This window comes from Dermacentor albipictus, chromosome 1 (genome assembly GCF_038994185.2).
Source record: "Dermacentor albipictus isolate Rhodes 1998 colony chromosome 1, USDA_Dalb.pri_finalv2, whole genome shotgun sequence".
Taxonomy (NCBI): domain Eukaryota; kingdom Metazoa; phylum Arthropoda; class Arachnida; order Ixodida; family Ixodidae; genus Dermacentor; species Dermacentor albipictus.
The window spans coordinates 46102781-46113644 of record NC_091821.1 but is presented as its reverse complement, the minus strand read 5'-3'; the positions used below and the strand labels follow the sequence as shown (position 1 = coordinate 46113644).

The following is a 10864-nucleotide window of genomic DNA, read 5'->3' as shown; positions in this document are numbered from 1 at the left end:
AGCAACCCACATTTTTTGTTTTCCCCATAATTCACTAATTAATTAAGTTTAATTACCCAATTTTTTAATTATTGGCTGAGAACCTTAAGTATGTGATACGCAAATTTGTAGAGCCCCTTCAGAAACCACCGATCGAGTTGTTTCCTTTACGATGCGTCTAACGTAGCCCTTTCTTCTGTGTTGCGCGCACTCTTTTCTCTAGGTATCAACTCGACTGATATCACTCTGGCTAATGCACATGTGCCAGAGGATGACGAAGCACACTTACAAGAGCAGATGTGGGAATATGAGCCGTTTTATCATTTTTGCTGCGATATGTATTTGGCTGCGTGCAGGCTGCAACAAAATAACTGCCGAGAAATTACTAGGCTTAAGTTTAAACCGGCAAATTATTGAGTTTCACGTGGCAAAATCGCCATCTGGTTATGAAGCACGCCGGAGTATCCTTGAACCCCCGGGGTTCTTTAACGTGACACCTAAATCGAAGTGCCCGAGCGTGTTCGTATTTCGACCCCACCAAACTGCGCCCACCGCGGCCAGTAATGAAACCGCGATCTATACATCTCAGCAGCGCAATGCCATAGCCACTAAGCTACTGCGGCCAGGGGTCTAAGGACCCGTATATCAGACTTTCGCCAATTCATTTTCACACATCGCTTCCCCATACTGGTTATTTGTGAACCAAATACATCAACTCCACTCAGGCTGTCTGGTTATGAATCTTTCGTCTCGTCCACATGCGGTGCGAGCACGAAAGTGATCATCTACATCCGCACGGACTTAACATACGTCGCTAACGCGATAGAGCCTCATGACGACAACCAATATGTCTGCCTAAATGTCCAAAAGAAGAATGTGTCATTTACACTAATTGGAGCCTACATATCCCCAGCGGGTCACTTTGACGGCGAACGACTAAAGAAAATATTAATACTGAACAATGGCCCCTGGGTTGTCACAGGAGACTTCAACGCGCATCACCAGCTATGGGGAAGCACTAAAATTGACTCCAAAGGCAGGAGCCTTGCCTCCTTTGCTGCTGACCATGATTTGTGCTGTGTGAATGACGACAGCCCTACATTTCTGCGAGGCACGACCTACAGTAGCTGCTTGGACTTAACTTTGGTGGCACGGCGCTTTGCCTCGAGCGTCCAATGGTTTACGGACATAGAAACACATGGAAGCGACCATATTCCAACATACATAAAGATTAGAGGAGTTGAGCAACGCTCCTCTACTGTCTTGCGTACAGTTGATTGGTCAAAATTTAAGAAGGATATGGATGACACATGTCGGGAAGGCCTCTCACACACCATCGAAGAAGCAATCGCAGAGTCATTGAAAACATCCATCTGCTCGCTTACAAGGTCAACAAGGCGAACAGACTTGGACATGGAACTTGAGAGGCTGCGTGCGGCACGCCGACAGGCGGAGAGGAGGTATCGGCGCACGAAGTCCGTCTTGGATCTGAGGGCTTCACAACGCATACAAAAGAAAGTTCAGCGTCGCATGGATAAATTAGAAGATAAGCGATGGAAAACATTCTGTCAGTCGCTTGATCCCCGAAAATCGCTCTCGCACATATAGAGAACGGTTAGGGGTCTTCGCTCATCTCCGCATCAAAGGAAGCCCTTCGCTGCTCACGCCCTCTACCAACTCCGCTCGGAACTTCAAGTGGCTGAAGAGTTCTGTGCACGGGTTGCTGGGTCCGTGGCCATCATTACTAACGCAGCATTGAATGACATCCCTGAGGCACGTGTACCAGAAATAAACGTGCTATTTTCACTCGAAGAGCTCGATGCTGCGTTGGCGACCTGCAGGCGTTCTTCGTCACCAGGGCCTGATGGCATCACGTATGCTGCCCTATGCCACCTTGGACATGACGCATGTGATGAGCTGCTCAATTACTACGATGAGTCTTGGCAGAACGGCGCCGTTCCTAAAGAATGGAAATCGAGCCGCTTGATTCCCATTCTGAAACCTGGAAAGTCTCCGCTTGAGATCTCATCATATCGTCCGATTGCGCTTTCGAGCTGCGTCGGCAAAGTGATGGAAAGAATGATTCTTGCTCGATTGGAATGGTACCTAGAACGATTCAACATATATCCGGACGCCATGACAGGCTTTCGTCGAGGTCGCACGTCCATCGACAACGTCATTGACATCGTAACATGGTTCCAAAATCAAAAAAGCCTCAAGCGCCTATCTGCGGCACTTTTTCTGGATATAAAAGGAGCATACGACAACGTCGCCCATGAGGCCATACTAAACTCACTTGAGGCTGTTGGAGTTGGTGGCCGGAAGTATCAATGGATTCGGGACTATTTGACTGAGAGACGTTTTTTCTTACAGACCGAAGACGGCCCAACTTCAGACCATTACATCTGCCGTGGTGTGCCGCAGGGTGGAGTGTTGAGCCCTATTTTGTTCAACCTCGTCCTGGTAGGACTAGCGGATTACCTACCGCAGACAGTACATGTCTCAATATACGCCGACGACATTTGCATCTGGGCCTCTGCGGTGACTCGCCCTCAGCTAAGAGCCAGGCTTCAACGGGCGGCAATCATGACGGCTTCTTATCTCCGAGAACAAGGCCTCAGTGTGTCTACTGAAAAGTTCGCATTACTTGGTTTTACGCGGAAACAAATGTCATCGTATCCTGTAACCATCAATGGTCAAGCTGTATCCTATGTTAAGACGCATCGCTTTCTGGGCGTCATCATTGACCGCAACCTCTCATGGAGCCCTCACTGCGTCTATCTGAAGAAGAAGCTAGTCGCCATTGCGCCATTGCTCAGGTCTTCAAATTTCTATGCGGGAAAAACTGGGGTACACCTATCCATTCTATGTTGCAACTGTACAGGGTTTTGTTTCTCGGACTCCTACGTTACAGCCTACCAGTATTGTCAAGTGCATGCAAGACGAACTTTCGCGCCTTGGAGAGCATACCAGGTCAAGCCCTACGCACGTGTTTAGGGCTGCCTCGGTGCACTTCAACCGCAGCAACAATCGCCATCGCAGGAGACCATACAATCCAGACTCATATAGCTGTCGACTCTCTCAGAGCGCACATTCGCCATCTGTCAAGGATCCCCCACCATCATTTGGCCTCCCTACCAGCAGAGCGATCTCAAGCGACCTTTTCACGAGTGATTAGCGCTCATCAAGAGTACATACCGGCATCTTTTACACCGCCGGCGAAGCTTTCCTCTCCCCTGTGGTGCCTGCGACCGCCTCAAGTGAATTTTGCTATTCCTGGAATTACAAAAAAGTCCAATCTTCCATCGCCGGCTCGGAAGCAACTTACGCTCCTATTACTGCACCAGACGTATCATGACCGCATACATATATATACCGATGGTTCGACCTCACCTACCAGCTCAACTGCCGCATTCGTCGTTCGAGCCAAGAACGTTACAGTTAAATTCAAATCGTCGCACACGACTACATCTACATCGGCAGAACTTGCAGCTCTCCATGCCGCTATGATGTACATCACCGAAGAGCCAACAGAGAAATGGGTCGTATTTTGTGACTCTAAGGCAGCCCTTCACAGCATCAAGTCCGCATTACGTCCCAGAACTTACGAGCAAATGAGATCTGAAATCAGGGAACTGCACCATCATGCTCTGGAAAGAGGACACCACATTATATTTCAGTGGATCCCTGCTCACTGTGGCATCGTCGGCAACAACCTAGCAGACAAGGCTGCCCGGTGTGCCCACGAGGATACCAAGACGCGTCCAACACCTTTGGCGAGGTCGGACGCTGCCAGAGAACTTCGCCAACTTGCGCGCAAGAAGTCCCAAGATCTCTGGATTTCAAGTGGCTTCAATTGCAGATTACGTAAACTGTACCCCACGCTACGGCTACAACTTCCATCTAGCCTTTCCCGCGGCGAAGCAACCTTGTTGTGTCGCTTGTGGCTGGGAGTGGCGTTTACGAACGCATACTCCTACCGTATGGGAATGGCCGAGAGCCCGATGTGCGACTCCTGTGGGTACGAGGAGACCATCGAGCACCTATTGTGTACCTGCCCTCGCTACGATGTCCAATGCCTCTCTCTGCGGGCAACTTTACGCAGACTGGACTCGAGACCGTTCACCGAGTCAAAGATACTCGGACCGTGGCCACACCCGTCACTGGCTCGAAAAGCGATTCGTGCACTAGTGCAGTACTTGAAGTGCATGGGCTTAACAGACCGTTTATAGTGTCCTTGTGTATGGTGTCCCTCCCACACGTACTCAGTGTTTACTCTCTCCCTTTCTTCCGCTTTCTATTCCCCTTTCCCCCACCCCCAGTGTAGGGTAGCAAACCGGATGCTGTTCTGGTTGACCTCCCTGCCTTTCCTACCCTTGTTTTCTCTCCCTCTACTGCGGCGGTTGATTATTAGGCTGCTTCAGCATACGCAGAGGCACTGTCCCTCGTTTAAATTTAGCTATGTTGTTTTGAACACCATTCCCAGCCCAGATATGAAATATGCGCGGTGGGGGTGTTCGCATTGATATTGGCAACCCAGCGATCTTTAACGTGCACCTGTCGTTTGGTACATGAGCGTCGCATTCCATTGGACTGCGGCTGCGGCTCTTGTGGTTCTTAGATCTTGTGCTCAATGCCAGAACGCCGTACCGTGGATAACTCTAATTTCTGGCAAGAAACAGAAGTGCGCGGGGAAGTGTGACCAAATAAAATTGGGCTGACTAGTGGATAGAGCCCTATCAATCAAAACCGCATATAGGTGGTGAGGCTTGTATAAACAAAAGAGTGCAGATAAAGCAGAGTATTACGTTTTAGAACCTTCTAGAAAATTCGGCTTCTTCGAATGCAAAAAAAAAAATGCATGTATTTTTTCTACAGCGTGTTTCTGTGCATACTTCTAAGGGGCTTAATGTATAACAAAGATTCACGATAAAAGTGGAAAAATTTGTTGTCATCGTTCATTGCAACACCGCTCTGCATGAAGCGTGGACGGTGACAGATTTTAGGTAGTGCTCCTTCTCGGTGTCAGTTGCGTGTCATATGAATGTACAATGCGTGAGTAGTTTGGAGACCTTGAAACCCTAGTGTTCCAAATGTTCAAAAAGATGGGAACATACGGCGTCAAATGGCTGTTTTTCTAAATAAAAGAAAACTAACTAAAAAGGGCGAATGCCAGCAAGACGGAAAAAGCGCGACAAGCGTTTGGAAAATTAGACAAGCAGCTCGGCGAGAACAAGACCAAATGCGATCACAGGTCACTACCGTAACGACATATCTGTGATGATATCGCTTAGAGGACGAATAAATTTTACTACTTGGTAGGATGCTATGCACAAAGCTTCAGTGTTGCCTAAAGGTTTTTTTTGCTGAGTCCCACGAAGCGTTTTATTCCCTCCTGCTCACACAAATAAGAATGCGCTGTTTCGGCGGCTATACTTAGAAGGCTGTCACAAAAGGTCAATCATGCACTCTAGTTCAGCAGTCCCTGTATTCGTTCCAGCGGAATCCACAGCGATAAAATTCAAAACATCGCACTTGGAATCAACGAAGGCTGCCGATCTTGTAGCTCTGCTTGAAGCGCTTCAATTCGTCAATCAGGAAACGCCTTACAAACGGTCCATCTTCGGCAATTCCAGGGCAGCATAACACGAATTAAACAAGACCTTTCACTTGAGCAATTAATTAGTCGTCGTGACATTGCTCTCTTATCAATATTCCACACATGCATTCACACCAGTATGACGTCCTGCGTACACCTTAATCTCTCTCATCAAACTTCCCGCAGACTGCACAACAACTTTGACTTAGCGCGCATGTACGGTGATACTGGCGCATTTAACTTATCGGCTCTTCCACGAGCTGTCCGTTCGTGGAATGGCCTTCCGGATAACCTTGCATAAGAGCAAGATCTTAAAAATTATCTATGCTCCAAAATCTGATGTTTTGAATTTGCCACTGTCACCATTGCACTTGCTCATAGAACTCTTGCCAATATGTCCGTCTTTTTTTTTCATTCTTTATTTTTTACGTGAAAACGACCTTTTTCGACGACACTGCTTTCGTTCAGTTAACTTTGCTTTTTTTGTTCATTGTTGCGTTTTTTTTTCTTTGAATGCTATTGTTACGTCCTTGCTTTTATAGCGACTCTTGTTAAGTTCTTTGGTTCAGTGGCATCTTTCTGCGCTAATCGATGTTTTACTTCGTTAAGGTGTTATTGTTTCTATTTATGCCTTTATGTATGCATTTAGTGCACTGCACCCTTTACAGAATGCCCCAGGAAGGCTCTGTAAGGCACCTTTAAATAAACAAATAAATAAATAAATAAATTATCGCGGACACAAGAGGAATTTACTACCATGTAGTGGAGAAATGACTTCACATCGTCTTTCAGTGGTTGCCAAGTCATTGTGGTGTCCTTGGAAACGAGCGAGCAGACGCATCCAGTCGATCTCCCCATGATAGTGAAAATTGCGTCACCATCCTAGTGTCAAAAACAGACACCACGGGGAAGCTGCGCTTGCTTGCTCGCGATCTTAGGGTAAAAAAACTGACTTCGACAGGCATTAAAAATAGCGCCTTTGTTCCCTGGATCCTTATCTCAAGCTCCGCCTTCGGCACGGCTTTCCACGGTGGAAGGTGACTCTCAATTGTCGCCCACGGCTTGCAGGAGCTTTTACTAATGCCTATACTCCTACCTTATCGTAATGACCACAAGTGGAGAATGTCAAGTTTTAGGGTGCAAAGAGGCGACAGCCCATCTTAAGTGCGATTGTCGTCGTTTTAATGCAAAAAGAAGTGTCCTCAGCACCACGCTCGACAAGATTGGCAACCGTCCCCTTACGGAAGACAAAATTCTTGGACCCTGACCCCAGCCGACGTTGGCTTTAACTGCTTTAAAAGCGCTGGTGTACTTCTTAAAAGAAACAGGAGTGATATAAAAATATAGTGTCAAGTCTTTATTTCAGTCTGTACATACAAACTGGGGATGGTAAGAAAAAAGCAGCCAATTATACACCGCTTAACAGGCCTCACCACCCTTTCAAGTCAGCAGTAGGCACAAGGCAAAAAAAAAAGAAAAAAAAACGACAAGTTTATATGCAGTTACAAAGAGCAAGATTGACCGAGAGAAGACGTATGTCTCGTAGTCGGCCACAATAGGCTATGCAAGTAGATGTACAGCTATCCCACAGAGTGGTACAGTGTAAGCTAACATGCAAACGCTTGACATCCCTATAGCATAGATTGCTGAATAAAGCTCTTTCTAATGGCAGACAAAGACATAGTATTTAGTTTGGCATTAGGGAATTTTGGTACAATATATAGCTTAACATAGAAAACCGTTGTTTATTCTACAGCTTAATAATATAGAAGTACTCTATTCTAATGTCATATGATGAGTGGCGACACGTAAGTGGCACAATTTGAGAAATAAATGAATTATTTTTTCTTATTATTGTTTCATAAAGGCATGCAAATCTGCAGTCAAATGACTTGTTGACAGGTACAATGTTATAATGTACAAAAACATGCCTAGTGGGCGAATCATACGACCCATTGAGAATCGTGCGGAGCATCTTCTTTCGCAGTGTTTGCAGTTTTAGAACGTTAGACATCGTTGTGTTGTCCCAGACAAGGAAACGATAGCTTATGTGGGAGTAAAAAAATTCATAATACAAAGTAATCTTAGTTTTGGCACATAAAATATGCCTGTTACACGAATTACGATGATTCTAGAAAGTGTCGACGAAATATTATTAACATGGGTATCCCATGTCATCGTACCTCTGAACGTTACCCCCAGTGATTTGCAGGTGTCCACGTACTCGATCACAGTAGCACTGAGGTATAAAGAGGGGTGGTAAAATATTTGTTTTTTTTTTAGGGAGAAAGAGTATAGCTTTAGTTTATTTCTTTGTTTATTTTGAGGGAACTAACCGATGACCATGTGACAAGTGATTAGAGCGCACAATTTGCCGCATGTGCTAAGCGTTGTAATATTATTATTTGTTTTCAACACACATATGTATTTAACAGGAAAGGGAAAGCGAGGAGCAGGCTGGCAACTGCCACCGGAAGGAGCACAACGCCTGCCTACTCTTCAGAAGGGAGGTGACAGCAACACAGTAGTGGAAGATAGGAAGGAGGGGAAGAAAGAGGAAAGAAAGCGCAACAGGACAAATCTAAAACAATAAAGTAGAATACACAGTACAGATCACACACAGTAGGGCCGGTCACTGAAGGTCACGCTACTACAGAATGTTGAATAGAAGAAATAGTTTCGACGCTACAAACGTAAACCTAAGTTAGCTAACTAGAAAAGTAAATAGAGTGCGATGAGTCTGATTGCGTAGAGACGCACAACCACTGGGGTACAATCATTCGTCGAGTGTCGCACACCGCAGGCCAAGGAGATGATAGTTTCTCACTAGCGACATGAGCTGCGCTCTGAAAGCGGGACACTCAAATATATGGTGCTGAAGTGTCTCGAAGCAGCCGCAAGACGTACGCGATGGACTGGTCACACTTCCTCGTCTGTATAAACGTTCGCGCAGCCAACCCTCAGCTTGAGTGGTTGCGCTCTAGCACGGCGAGGCAAGCCTCGACCGCGAACACGGGTCGGGAACGTTCCGTTTGTGACGCGTTGGTCTGGATGCTGCTTGAGTAGGTGGCGACGAATCAGCAGACGAGCCCCATCAAGATTGCACAAAATTTCAGGATAGTCACAGTTGTTATGAGCGCAGGTTGAAGCCAGTCGATCAACTCCTTCCTTTCCGGCGATTCCTATGTGCGAAGATATCCACTGAGCAACGAGAAATACTCATCGTGAGGAAATTTTGCTTGCGGAGTCAGTAATGCTGTGCGCAACTGGGCAAGCAATCTGACTGCGTTGAAACCTGCTAAGGGCAGCGCGGAAGTCCGTAAAAATTGCAATCTTCGATGTGGTTAACTCCTCTTGCATTTATTTCAGTGCAACATTAATCGCTGCTAGCTCCGCCGTTGTTGACGAAGTTGAATGAGGTATTTGAAAGATACGTCGCACTTGAGTCGAAGGGCAGAAAAAGCTGCAGAGGCGCCTTGACCGTCGCTATGAGCAGATGCATCTGTGAAAACTTGAAGATAATCTGGAAATTTTTCGAACGTGTGAGACTTAGCCAATTGGAATATTGCCGAAACAAGCATATCAGATTTTTGTGTATGTCAGGGATTGTGAGGTAAATGGGCAATACGTGTTCCATGATATCTTTTGGAGGCAGAGGCGTAACTGAAGCAGCATGTTCAGTACGATACCTGAAGCAGCACGATACCACTGCGCAAACGCTCCGTCACGTGACTTTTCTCATATTTCGCGGGTTTTCTTTGCAACCCGGAAAAAAAGGACTACGCGAGACGTATCGTAAAGGAAACAACTCGATCGGTGGTTTTTGAAGGTGCTCTACACATCAGCGTATCATACTTGGGGTCCTCAGCCAATAATTAAAAAGTTGGGTAATAAAATTAATTATTTAGCCAGTTATAGGAAAAACAAAGAAATTCTCTGAGTTACTATAGGCTATTGCGAATAGTATACGTTCGGTTCAATTCGCTTCCGACACGCCTTTCATTTTTATATTCTTGGCCCAAGTTATGTGGGACACCCTGCACTACAAACTTGGATGCCCCTTCGACATGCGAAGTAAAACATGATAGCAAAAGTAAGGCAAGCTGGGCTAGTTGGTGTAGTGGCATTATTGAATACAAATTTGAAGGGAAGAAGAGGCAAGGACGGAGCGATGACTGCCAACTAAAGTAAGAAAAACAACCAGCAATGTATACAACACCCTGCACTCGATCACACTTCTTGGCTATCCGTCCGGTTGTTTCTTCCTTTGGCTTCAGTATTTTTAGATGTTTTAAACATAATAAAACATGCCAGCTCACACGAGGATAGGCAGAAACGGTGGCAGGGACCTTGTGGAGCGACGACGTAAGTCTTGTGGCTCTGGTCGAAAACACCAAAGGACAGGGCGACGTCGCAAAACGATAAAGGCACCAGGTATACAAACATCTCAACTTGGATATTTCGTTTCTATCCCCTGGTGCTGAAGTTCCCACAAATTTAAGTCGAACATTGAGAAGCATGGCTGTTGCACTACTGGATAGTATTTACTCATGGATTTTAAAAAAGACGGTACCTAAATCTTTGACTTGTGTCCACGCTGACTGCTTGCAACGATGCACGATAGACTAAGCCTACATATGGCAAACACGATCGCACAAACTGGATTTATTGCACTCTATTCTTGTAGATATTAGATCGAATCCCTTTAGGCCTACCGTTTTACCCAGTAGGCCACTATTAACATTTTTACTGTTCTATTCTTGCTACTTTTATTTCTTGCGACATCACTTACCGGAGAATCATTGTTCGCCAAAGTATAATTTACTTACTTAAAGAGTGCTTTATGCTTAAGTGTGCTTGATGCTTATTTACACTTAAAGTGTGCAATATATACTTGATGCATAAATTGTGCTACATAAGCAGGGTTATACCCTACCGCACCATTACGCTTTCATTGAAACCACTACAATTTTTTTTTTTTTACGAATCCGAACTTTATATAGCAAATTTGGTTGAGAGCTGGCTCGCCGAATTTCTCCGCTGATTCAGGAATAGAAGATACAAAGATCATTATCTTCAAAATCCTATGTTTACTGTCATTAACTCGCCAGTGGGACTGCCCAGCCTCTTCGCGGTGAGCGCTTGTGGATGTAACAGAAAACTAGCTCCGCTTCAAACGCGTGACTGCTGCAGATTATAGTGGAGTGAAATTATTTAAAAATACACATTTTTCATGCTGTTGAGAACACACAGTATCACCACAACACTAAATGTTCGATTGCTTGA

General features: G+C 45.6%; 1 long non-coding RNA gene across 1 annotated transcript in view; it reads right to left on the bottom strand.

The window, feature by feature from the left end:
* The window catches only part of LOC139054894 (uncharacterized), a 119716-nt gene that overhangs the window by 86978 nt on the left and 21874 nt on the right, over positions 1–10864 (bottom strand). The gene's annotated exons all lie outside the window — the stretch shown is intronic.